The sequence below is a fragment of the Diadema setosum genome, chromosome 7 (assembly GCF_964275005.1).
Source record: "Diadema setosum chromosome 7, eeDiaSeto1, whole genome shotgun sequence".
NCBI classification, from domain to species: domain Eukaryota; kingdom Metazoa; phylum Echinodermata; class Echinoidea; order Diadematoida; family Diadematidae; genus Diadema; species Diadema setosum.
In genome coordinates, this window is record NC_092691.1 from 42,119,620 (window position 1) to 42,133,486 (window position 13,867).

At 37.4% G+C, this 13,867-nt stretch overlaps 1 protein-coding gene across 1 annotated transcript in view; it reads right to left on the minus strand.

Annotated features, from left to right (window-relative positions):
- The window catches only part of LOC140230830 (heterogeneous nuclear ribonucleoprotein K-like), a 177,764-nt gene that overhangs the window by 111,618 nt on the left and 52,279 nt on the right, over window positions 1-13,867 (minus strand). Inside the window, exon 3 of the mRNA XM_072310973.1 lies at window positions 6,745-6,787. The gene's annotated coding sequence lies outside the window, so the exon portion shown is untranslated. The remainder of the gene's footprint in view (window positions 1-6,744; window positions 6,788-13,867) is intronic.

The following is a 13,867-nucleotide window of genomic DNA, read 5'->3' on the forward strand; positions in this document are numbered from 1 at the left end:
CAAACTCCCATAGACACCTGTACTTGGGCAGTCTTCAACAGGCTGATCCGCAAGGTGATTTGTAGCTACTGTATGTGTTAATGTATAAAGTTGTACTTAGATCCTAGGTAATATGTGACAGTGATCAAACCGAATTTCAAACTTGAAATTGAGTAATTTGAGTCATAACCTAGTTATTCTAGCAAAAGGAAAGATAGTGAATATATAAAGTCTGCACTACATAACTGTAACAAGGATAAGATAAATAATACCTCGAGCCAGACAAGACTTTGCATACTTTCATATGATCTCTATTAAGCTGAAATCTATTTCTCCTAAAGCACCTTGAAATCTACAAAAAGTATGGGTGAAAACCTAACTCCATACTTGTGAAATCATCAGTCAAGAGAAAATTTGATTGACAGCCATAATGCCAGGAATAAATCAGTGGGCAAACACCCCCTCAATGTTCAATCACAGCACGGGTACATCACATGTCTCACCTTCAAACAAGTTTTCGTGTCACTGAATACCCACTTCTTTACCAACATCCAAACAGAGGGTAATATAATGATGAGCTGCTGTGACAGCTTGATGCAAGCTTTGATTGATGTCACATCTTGGTATCAGCCCCTTGACTTCCTCTTTGAAAGGCCAGTCAGAAGGATAATGGATACAGCGATGAAGCCATACACTCACCATTTGTAATGCAGGAACAGTTTACCTGGAGTGTCATACTTGGTTGATAAAAGAGGCGGACACTGAGTGTACATGAATTGGGTATGGGTGTAACTCTGGCTGGTAGATCAAACAAGTGGTGGTGAAAATGACTCAATGTAAGGACATTTTCCCCCCTTTTTCGAAAGCAGTATACATCAAAGACATTTTTTTTTCTATAAAATGAATAATAGTACTCCTCCAGTGACAGATATTACGTGTCTCACAGAGGAATGATATGAAGAAGATTGGAAATGACAAGAAATAAAATAATTCTTGTAAATTTTAATGCTAAGATAATGCAACATATCAAAAAAAAAATCTTTTGTTTTTCATAATACAATTAATGGACATGTGAGATTGAAGTCAAACACATTCTAGATGGACAGAAGCATCTGATAGATACAGTAATTTGTTTAAAGGAGTTGCATTAGAGTACAGAATGTCTTCAAAGCGATAATCAAGTCTAACGGGATTGCTAGTGAGGTCATTCTAGTTCTGTATCCTTTGACTGGTTTAACCTGTGCATATACCTAACTGTTGAGCAACCATGAGTTCCACATATAGACAGGTAAACAATACCAAATGACTGCCCATAATGATTTTACATGAAAAACAATCAAACAAAAAGTCACGATATACGCAGAATCTGCCATCACACTCATTGCCATGATGCATTATATGATTCGGCACGCCGTACACCGGGGTACCGTTGTAACCCGGGGTACCGCGTTGTATAGCGCCATCTCATGCCCATTATTTATAATGCGTATCCGAATTCAGATACGCCGATTCCGAATTCGGATACGGCAAAGTCGTCGCAATGAACTAGCACCATAGGTGTTTTTCGAAGTAATTTCTAACACCACACCGTTTTGTTAACATCATCTACTGTAACTTTTATTTTTCAGACAAAAAAAAGATAATCACCGAAAGCCCAGAAAATTCACCCCAAAATCAACTGTATTTCTTCAAAATTTGATCATGTGGGCTGCCATCTTTATAATCTTCTACGCGTGCGTGAATGGTCGATAATAAGAGATGAAATGCGAAAGAAAAAGGTTCAGAGCAGAAAATAATTAATAGTTGCATACATTAATTGTTGCATAATCACAAATAAGAAAACATTTTTGTGCATAATAATACTAAAATAATACTAAAAGATATTTTGACACATTTTTTGGTAAGCCAGGGTACAGCGCTGAAAAAAAAAATTAATTCAACAAAATGGCGAATTTTCATTTGGTACCCCAGGGTACCAAATATTGCATCATATATTGTACGTAAGGGAAATCTGATATCAGTAATTTGGGATGACTTCTATAGAAAGAGTTGACCTAGGATATTGTCAGGTTCAAATGATGACACACATATTCAGTTTTCACAGATTGTTCACATCCTAAAATAACTGCCATGTTTTCAACAACTTAAAACTGTACATGGCAAGATAAACATGCAAATTATATACACTTTTGGAACAACTACAATTGTATGATTTAGATGAAAACTCCTAATTTGAGACTGTAGAAAAGAGGTTTTAATGAACTCTTGCATTATTTGTATTATTTGTGTGTAAAATTGTGTCAAAAGGGGTCTGATGAATGTCTCATAAAGGTACTTTGAAGAGTTTGATTAGAAAAACAAAGACAATGTAAATATCATATCACTACCTTCACATCTTACCCTGATAGTCTCATGCATGGACTACAATGCTAGAAAATATGTTAAAGACAATGAAGACTGTACTGGCAGCAATGAATCAAAGTGGCAGAGAACAACTTCAAACATCCTCTGGACTGAGAGATAAGTGAGAGATTTCTACAAAACAGCTGGCAAGAGACAGAGAGGATAGAGTGTAGAGTGGCCATGGTAGAGACAGCTCACAGCTCACACATGAATAGAGTCAGACATCTGTACAGGTGTTCACTGTTTTATGTCTCATACACTCTCTAGCTTACCATGTGTCTCACTGAACTGCAGTAGGCTACTGGCTGATGGACAAGATTTAACACTCATTGCACAATAACCCAGTTTTGAAAGATAAGATGATATCATTCTAAGAGCGAGCTGCACATTTGTGGCACTATATTTGCCATAGCAGGAGTGTACTAATGGTCACATCAGCTCTGATAACTCAGAAATTAAATGCCTATATCTGCAAACAAAGCTGCAACTTACACAATAATACTATCACAATTGTGAGGAGCATGCCTCAGAGAAGACAGGAATAGGAGGAGGTTGGGAAAAACATGGAACATGCTTCAATTCTTTAATATGCACACACATACATGCATACATATACATAGGAACTGAAACATGTCTACAAATCGCAATCCCTAAAAATGAGATTGCCAGTGGAATGACCCATCCAGGTTGTTTATGTACAGTAATCTACTCTGTCAATTCTAAGACTATTTTACATGAAGACACAATGTTACTTCAAAGGATTTGATTGGGATAGTATATTATCCTTATATTGCGAAGGTAAATTGTATGCCAGTTAACATGGACATGATTATAAAACTAATAAAAAAAATACCTCTGCTGATGCTTTAATTGCTAGAGGCAAAAGAAAAAAACCCAAGCTTAGGCAAATTGTAAAACCATTTGAGAACAAAAGAAGCACAAAAAAGGAAAGAAAAATACTTATCTACTTTCAATGTGAATCTTGCTTGTTTAGTAAAGATGTAATAATGAAACAAATCTAATCTTAACTGACACTAACAATTCGGCCCACCTTATGGTTATGTCCAAGCCACTTGCAGCCAGTTTTTTTTTTTTTTTTTTTTTTTTTTTGGGGGGGGGGGGGTATAATGAAGGCATAGCTACGAGAAGGCAGGACACAATATTGCTGCATGTATTATTCATCTCTCCATCCCCCAAATCCCTCCTAGGCCTTTCCATTTCCTCATCAAATTCTGGTAGCCCCCTGCTTCCACATACACATACATCTTGCTATGCATTCAGGAATAAGATAACTGTCAAAAAACTGGAATATTAAATGAATTCCTAGTAAAGAGCTGTGCGATGTAGAAACTCTTTCTCCACAGGCATAATCTCCTTGCTGGAATTCTTTACTTGCTTTTCAGACTTTGAACATCTACGCCTGCAAGAAATGGTCATAAATTTGAACCTTTTACCAATATCACAAAACACAAAGGAATTAAAGGAAACTGAAATGGATGCATTATATCAAAACCCATCTTAAAGACTGAAGTCAACAACACTTCCACAAGTGACTGCATCATGATGGGATCTTAAGAAAGAGAAAGCCAATAGTTTTGTCTTTTGTGCACTGTCCAAAAGTATCTTGATTCCTTCCAATGGTTGCTTTATTCTAGACAGTGTGCATAAAAAGCAGTTTTGGATAAAATTACTGTGAGAGCTTTATTACAATAACAATCTACTTTCATGTGCATGTAAACATCTAATGAAATGCGTGACATGGACAATATGCAGTTGGAATATCACCTAGACCTAAAATGCGGTGGCTTACCCCTCATGACACAGGTCATACGACACACTAACTTATGAAATGGTAAACATGAAACATGACATGCTTTAGAAAGGAGTCAGAGAGTAAGATGCATGCAATGTTTGTTTGGCATGCCTCTTGCATGCACTCCTGTAATCATTACGAGCATTTTATATCAGCTTCGTGTCCTGCCTCAAGAATGAGACAGTCTTTATGATGCAGCCATATGAAGTCAATGCTACTACAACATCTACAGAGCGTGGCTTATACAGAGAAACTATTTCTCACGAACAAGCCATCAAATGGTGGGGAGAACCCTCATAAAAGAGGAGAAATACTACAAAGTCTGATGTGACATGAACTAGGCGACCGAAGCTAGGTGGGAGAAGTCTGGAAGTCCTCTCCCTATGATGGGATTTCTTACACGCCCCCCTCTCATAATCATTAGCATGATCATAAATCCTGATGAAGGGTTGTAGAATTGCTTCTCTTGTCACACAGGTGGGGAGGGGTGAGATAGGTCGGTACGAAGGGAAGAAGGGAAGGGCTCATGATGACAACAAGCCACCCAGAAGTGAGGGCCTGGGGTATACAGTTACTCTACTGACAAGAGGGTGTAGGTGATGTAGCCACCATGCCTTGATCACACAGAACCCATCAAAATGTAAAGAAATCACCCAATTAGGGTGAAGTGGACATCAAAGATGTGAAGAACCCTGTAAGCTTGACTTTATGGATACTTGACTTGGCCACTAGGAGCTATTTGCAGCTCTCTCACAGGTTGCAGGCGGATGAACTTTCACACCAATCTGTAAACATGGGGCCCTGGGTCATCCTAAATAGGAGGAGCACTGCTTACAGTACACTGCAGCATTTCACGAATCAAATCACCCTTTGTCCATCAACATGAAATTGTACATATCCATATTTAGAGTTCTTCTACTTCTTCTTTTTTTTTTTTTTTTGTAAAGCAAAGAAACCAAAATATTGTAAGGCTTCAATTCCTTATCTCTTTTTCTGTTCTCTAACTCTACCTGAGAGTAACCATGAAGAATCCTCTCTATTGATGTCAACTCTAGACACCTTGCAGCTACACTTTACCAAGCATTATGGGCATGGTAGCCCCTTTGGTCTCATACATACACTGCAGCATTCACTGATTAGAAACTCAAAGCTTTTGTTACAGTCACAGAAAGATGTCTTAATTATTCAAGGACAAGGGATCTAGAAACCATTCATAGTGTATCTCATCATAGCAAAAATGGAGGGCTATTACATTCTCTATTTAAATCATACTAAATCTATGCTAGCTACCATTATTTCATGACTTGAGAAGGCCAGACAACAGGAATTAAGAGACAATTGAGAATGATGCACAATGCAGAGAACAGCACATGAGCAAGTTCTTGTATCCACTTTATTCCAAGAAGACAAGGTTGTCTGCTATAGGATTAGATGCATTAGCATTTGTCTCAGAGAAATAATCCTCCATGGACAAAGTGTACAACTTACATAATTTTCACAATGCTGATAAATATGTAAAAAGGTAAATTCAGCTCATAAAAAAGGGAGAGTATTGTTTGCCTGCAGTGAAGTAACCTTGAGGGAAGAGTGTACTGTAGAACAGTGATTCCAAGCTATGCATTTTTAAATCATGGCCATTTACTTCACACAAGCAAACACAAAATCACTGAGGGAACTCTGGGATAAGCATGTACCTTGAAGGTACTTTCAGATCTTGTGTGAAGCAATATAAATCAAGGTATACACAGGCCTGTTTTTACATGTCTGATATCGTCATAACTCTCTATGTTTAGCTAACATCCCAGTAATACTGTGAGTTACTAACTACAGTACAAGACAGTGCAGGCTAGGAACAGATTTTTATAAAATCTTCAAAAACAACTTTTGTTTCAATTCCCCGTCAAGCAACAACTGATATCTATAGTGTATTTGTTACAAAGATCATCATCTTCTACTGATGTAGAACTGGGAACTATATCATGATGAAATCCAAAGTACACCACTCTAGCAACTTCTATCTAGTCTGTTGGCACGACATCAAAGTGAAGGAAAAGTCGGTATCTTAATTTGTAAACATCTCCTTAATGTCTTAGTTTTTCTCCAGTGATATTCCAGTCAACGCCTGACACATTTTGGCCGAATAAAGCGATTACATTTTCACCATGAGAGATTCAAAGAAAATTCCAAACAACTTCATATTAGAAAGTGATAGCCCTTCTACACAAGTTTCTTTAACTCAACTCTGCATACACTTTAAAGTACTTGTTTCATGCGAAATGCATACCTTATCTATTTATATTTCCGGGTATTTTACTTACAAAAATGATATTCACAAGAAAACTAGCAAAGAGGATTAAGCAACTTCCCCACTGCTCGTAGTTTCTTTGCCATCTGTCAAATGCGCTTATAAGTCAAACTGTGTACACTAGCTGCATCCTGCCCTATCTCACGCCACACACATTAGTCAGTGTCTATTCAAATTAAACAATGGCCTAGAGTGGTCTATAGAGGGCCACCTATTGTACCAGTGGCGGTGAGTCAGCACTTACCTTGCATTACCCAAAGTCTCTGGAGACGTTTTCTCTCTCGTGTCTGTAGGGACAAAATATGGGAAAGAGAGGGAGAGGGAAAGAAAAGAGAGAGAGAGATGTATAAAAATTGTCTTGTTTCATTTTCTTAGACTGCATGGATACAGACGTTTGAGAATTTTGCTGGATTTATCATGAACAAAACATAAATGCAAACAGTAAAGTGCACACTCCAAGTTCATTTCTCTTTGTGTCATTTCTAAATAAAATACAATCAACAACAAAAAATAGGACAGTCGTAAACCTGATGGACAGCTATGCTTTCTGCAAAATTCATTTTTTAGGAATTATAATCTTGGTGATGATTTTATGTTAAAATGAATTACACTAAGAAAACATTGTTTGATGAGAGACTCATGTGGTGCGGCAAAGATTGATGATAGGTGTAGTAAAGCAAATGACTTTGAGCATTTTGAAACTGCAATACTATACGGCATCATACACATTGTATCTACATGTCTGTCCCAACAATAGGATGAAAATTTACCGAGACATACAGGTTGCCTGACATACAACAGGGAAATGTTTTATCATTTGCTGTGATACAGAAATTTGATACTGTGTACTAAAAATCACTTGCCAAGTAATCATCTTGATGCTAGTACTTTAATAGTCAGTGATATGTAATGTATTGGTCAAAGGTGGTATCAATGGCATGTTTTACTGTTGAATGGTAATTACAAACTTCTGAGGCACTCTACACACGTCACAGACTTGCATAAGAGATATGCCTGGGGAGTTCCTTGGTTTCCAGGTCATCAGTGGGCAGGTCAATTTTTTTTCTCTACTTCATGGCTCATATTCTAACATTTCACACATTAATGTTCAGGCTTTTTGGTATCATGGAATACATAATACCTTTTTGACCAACATCAACATTACTATCTATGATTACGCACTTCTGCATCATTGAGAGATACCAAAATGAAGCAGGTTTGGGGACAGTTCAAGGAGTAAAAGAGTAACTTTGAACAAAACTACATCTTTTTCTTTCTTTTATAACAGCTTGAGAACACTCTGTCTGCATTCTTTCATTACATCATCTCTGTGTAAAACCAAGAATTCATGAGATGGATTTAGATATATCTCCATATTCTTTTGAAGCCTATCTGTCACCCTATGCAAAGACATGTGTCATTCAGAGTCTCTTCACACTAAGTTTGATTGGAAGACAAGCACCAGAGTCTGGCTTACACTCATCCATAGACCGTACCTACTTTGCATGACATGGTTATTAGCATAAAAAGGTAATCATCTTAATGGCAGTTTCATCCCTAGAACAAGCTGCATCCACCATCCTTTGAAGGCCATAACTGCTACAATAAATCTATGTTGCAAATCACACTTCCAGGACTGTGAATCTCACAGTATTCCTGATCTCATAGTACTCCTGGAGGAAAATAGGGTCAGGTGTGGATTCAACATGGATAAAAAGTATGTTGCCCAGGCAGAAAAATGACAGAAGAAAGAGAAGAAAGAGAAAAAAAGCAGAAACATGGCTACGATGACTACACTGGAAGGACTGCATTTTGTGCTGATATACTATTGTATGCACATACATGTAATACAATAATTTTCAAATCATGAAAAGACAAAATGATAATTTTCTACAGAATGAAAACTACAATATATCCCATGCTTCTTAACATACAGGGTGTACCCCTGCAATAAACTTTCATGTAATACTCAAAATTTGTATGCTGACTTTATGTTGTATGCATGCAACAAAGATTCTGTGTCTAGATTATTAATTTTCCATCAGCTACAATTTGAAAAGAGGGTGCATTAAGGAAATGGCCACATTACACGATTACAAAAGACTCACACCTGAAACAAATTTGGAAAAAAAAAATCACACAAATGTATACACTTATTGAATACATCTGTTGGATTTCAGATAAATCACTCTCGCTTTCTCTGCCAATATATTCATATAATATAGATTAAATTTCAAATTTTGACACAATGTGCTCAGCAATGGAATATCTCTCACTTCTATGTGTATGTCACAAATATTAGGTAGAGTAAGGATTGTAATAAACTCATGGTGAAGGTGTGAACATGATGCATTTCCTCCTAGCAAACAGAAATTAAAGCAATTCTTTTGCAATAGTGATGCTGAAATGAAACAGTAAACGATTTTGTGAATCATTTGTCAGTATCATCCTCAAAGTGGTTTCAGTTTGTTAGGATTTAATAATCAACAAGTTTTGACATTGGCTACTATTTAGAATGTAAAAGACCCTTCTTTTCTCACATTACATACAAGTATACCAGTGACTCCCTTCTGAAAATAATGTGAACAAGAGACATATAATTATATCATGGATACAGTATGTGTGTTGAATATGAAAAATGTAAGTGATAAATTACACATAGCAAGTAATCTCTAGGGAGCCTTGTATGACACCCAGCCATTAGGTGCCATGCCAGTCAGACAGACAACATTCACACTCATTCTGGGAATAAGCTGCCTCAGAGGATGGGACACTAGGTTATCCAAACAAACATTGAGAGTATGAAGCAGGAGCTGACACACACTGAAAATGACTCGTCATAGATCAAAGCAAAGAAGAAGAGCTCCTGGGCACACTGCACCTAATAGTCCAGGCTAGAAGGCACCCAACCTTGTTTTTTGATATATACAATGTTTTTTGATGGGTTCTTGTCAATTCGAGGGTGCTGATTCCAAATCCGATTGATGCCACTCGCGTAACCTTGAGCATTTTCGGCAAAATGCAAAAATCCAAAATGGCCGCCGGATATGCTAATTCGGCCGTGATAAACACAATAATGTGCATTATATGACCAATTATTCCACCAAACTTTGTACATTTCTGTTCCTAGAGTTACTCCATCTGCATTTGCAAGCGAATTTTCATTTCATATAGGTTCATTTAGCATTTAAAGCTCATTTTTTAATTCAAAATGGCCGCCATTCCTATGCTTATGTATTATATGAATGGCAAAACATATGCATGGAAATATACAACAAATTTACTGTATTTCCAGTCCCGTACCTACGATATCATGAAGTGTTGCATGTGCAATATGTTGGGTGTCAATTACAATATACAGGGGGCCTACATATATGAGCATTTAATATTCATAAACCTTACGATGTTGAACACAATTTCTTATATATTTCATTTTATCTCAACAAAAGTCTCAACAATATAAGTTCACTAAACGTCTCGCAAGGAATCAATATACCATCATATTCTACATGCCGGTTGAATATAAAAATGTAATACTAACACAATATATTAAGGAGCCTAGATACATGGTATTTATCAAATAATGTTGAAAATGGAGGGGAAGCTATAAAGCAACTTATAAAACAAGCTTGTAATATGCATTCCCCTAAAATCATATTAACAAAGTACAGAAAAATCCTATACAGTAAGTGCAGAGATACATGGTTGCAGACAAAAACGCGTCGGACATTAATGACACAACTAAAAACCCTTTACATTGTAGATTTTTTTTTTTTCCAGCAAGGAGTTGGGGGGGGGGGGGGGAGCAGTCCTGAGGCGAGTTCGAAATGTATTATAACCTCCATCACTTTGATATGATTTAATTTAGAAATGCCGCCTTGATATTATCGAGCAAACCTGATTTTCTTCTTGAATTAAAACAACAATAAAAACTGTTGAAGGCATAAACGGAACTGTCCTAATGCAATACCGTACAAACTGTTCATTAAACATCAACCAAGGAGCAATGTGAGATACCTCTTTTAGCTCTCTCACAGTAACATGTTCCCAAGTGTTGATGATATACACTTTGAAATCATGATCTCATTCAGTCTTGTCTTAAAACTAAAACTGTCATTTTTATTGTCTTTAAAGAACCATTTAATTGTATGTTTAGCAGCAGGCGACATCAGCCCCAAATTTGCAGAATTCTCAGGCTTAAGATGCGTATTAGTCCTGCAATTGTTTTAATTGCAACCACATCGTGGTGTTCAGCACTTCCTCAGGGGTCAGAGGCCGATTACTTGTCATAGAAACAGGATGAAAACATGAAGACTTGCTTGATCACCACCCGTTGAAGCCCTGTGGCCTTGTTGCCAGGCCAGAGACAGTGTTGTAGGTAACTTGGGTGGTATCAGAGATGACATCAGACCAGCATCTGCCCCAACCCGTTTTGGGGTCAAAGCTTTCAAGTTACATCAGGGAAATCTAGGCTTGTGGGATTTCAGGCGCATTGATGGCAGGTTGTTCAAGGGGGCATTTCATGAAGTGTTTTGTCAGATCTTTTCTTTTTGACAAACTGTTATAAGCTATTAAATCCTTGCATCTGATTGGCTGAGAGCAAATTTGTCAGACAAATTTGTCAGACAAAATGCTTCATGAAATGCCCCCCCCCCCCCATGCTATCGTGTTTGGAAGGTCAGGGTATGCGTTGACGGCACTGGTGACAATGGCCATCCTTTCCTTCCAGTGTGAGGGAGAGTGATCGAGTGCCAGTGAAGGAGGGTGGCCTTCCTCAGCCTATGCTTGGAAGGCTTGCCAGAGAGGGCTACCTTGAACATAGCGTTGGAAAGATGGTTACTAAGATGGAAGGCATGGGTCTGATGATAATCTAATAATAAAAGTTTGGGACAAAGTCTCCAGAAGATGAAGTACTCCACTATTGTCTTGAGATGGGTCAGTACTCGGCTCATGTCATCCAAGGACTTTCTATGAGACGTAAAGGCAAGATCATCTGCAAACTTCCTACGTGAAGTGAATGTAATGTCACCACATATGTTAAAAAGACCTCTAGTGGAGTTAGTTTGCAGCCACCATTAAGGAGGCCATCATTCAGAGTCCCAACACAGCTGGTCTGGTTACCGAGAGCAATCCTGAATCTGCAAATGCTGAAGATTAAAGACAAGCAGTGTGAAGTTGTTAGAACACTGCTTTCAGAATGAGGAAGCACTGTACAGATCTCAGAGTCTCCCTCGACATCATAGGCCTATACTCAATCACATTCACTCCGAAAAAAAAAACGGTGGTAAAATTCATCTACCATATATAATTCATCTGGGTTAACATTAAAAATTTGGGGGCATTGTTTTCATTTCAGAGATTTGACAACAGGAAGTGAGGTGGTCCCTTTTTCCACTTTCCCCTGCCGCATGTTCTTTCTCGGATGAGGGGACTGAAAAATTTGTATAATATCGCTTTTAGATAATGTAGAACAGGACAGTTAATTGGAAATTTCATTTTTGTCATCATCTAGGATTCAGCCTTTTAATTCAGTAAATCAGAATGAATATTTTGATGTTAAACATCTCAAGGCAAGTAAGTATCAAATGTTCATGTCTAATAATTCCTGATAAACGATCTTGATCTTGGCGTCAATTCAAGTTTTGGTGGATTTTTCCAAATACCTAAGGAAAAATTCAGATTGAGGTAGCAAATTTGGATGTTTGCATCAAAAAATGAAACAGCCTTTGTTAGTAACATCCTTCTGATTTATAATCAGCACACAAATTGGTAAACAGAGGACCTGAGTGACAGAATTTTTTTTTTTTTTTATTTCACACGCTCTGCCGTTCATATTGTGCAGGGGTATATGAGTGGCATCCATTTTGAAGTTTTGTATTAAGAAGAATATAATAAGCCTAAAGACAATAAACTTTCTGTTTGTTTGCTTGTTTGTTTGCTTGTTTTGCTAGTGGCACTCATCAGATTTGCATTGCACATGCAAAACTTGATAAAAGCGTAGGTATGTGACTGAAAATTCGTCTTCTATTTCTATGCATATTTTTTGCCATTCATATAGTACATGAGTATAGGAGTGGCGGCCATTTTGAATTGAAAATAAGCTTAAAATACTAAATGTACCTCTTCAAATGAAAAATTTCTTGCATGTGCAAGTAGAAGTACTCAAGGAACAAGAATTTAAAAAACTTTGATGGAATAATTTGTCATAAAATTGACATAACTGGGATTATCATGGCCAAATTAGCATATCTGGCGGCCATTTTGAATTTTTGCGTTTTGCCGAAAATGCTCAAGGTTACGCGAGTGGCATCAATCGGATTTGGAATCAGCACCCTCGAATTGACAAGAAACCATCAAAAAACATTGTATATATCAAAAAACAAGGTTAGGTGCACTTTCTATGGAGCCTAGCCTGGACTATAACTTCTCAACTCATCAACCATCTCCTGACACCACGGTAGGCAGAGATGATCCACATGTAATGAAAACATGTTCCCACAAACACACTTTACAGATTGGTATTTTGAGGAAATGGCAAAATGAGGAGTGACATGTATCTGGTCGACAAATCTCGATCTTGTTCCCAATATTTGGACGTCATCCATGTACTTAACGTAATGGTCATTACGATGAAACTAATAAATGGAGCATTTGTTTGCCTTGTTGCTGTCAGCCATCACAAAACTGACTTGCAATATCTTGCTCTCTTTTTTTTTTTCACTATCGAAAATAAGCCATCTGTTTTAAGATTTTGCATAAATGGACTATTTCTGGGTCAGGAATACCTAGTTTAACCCCACTTCGGAAAAATCCATACATGATCATCACAGGGAAAAAAGTTATGTGGTAATCCTAACCGTAGCATTATATGAAGATAATGCACCGAAGTATTTGCAGTATTTCTTTCCACAAAATTTCACAGATTCAAAATGCGGCTGAGTATCAAGGTCTCTTCATAAAGTAAGATGAAAGGTCAAGGATGATGACGTGACATTTGCAGTGATACTCTATGCTTACTCTATCACAAGAGAAGAAGAAAGCAAGTAGCAGCCAGACCAGAAATAGTCCCTACTGCAAACGACAGAAATCACCAGATCATCTGAACTTTGACATGCTCCCTCCTCCCCCAAATACAAAATACATTGATTAGATAATTGCCCCCTCTCCCTCAGAAAATGGCATACGTGTACAAAATAAAGTACTCTGAAATATGCAACAAAATAAAATGTACTCTCTCGAAAAGGAGGGTGTTATCTCTTTGAACACCAACCTAATGTAATATGGTGAATGTCCCCTTGATGTAACATGGTTAAACTGAATTGCTTCTAATTTTATGTTTATATTCACATGGTGTATCATAAGCCTTC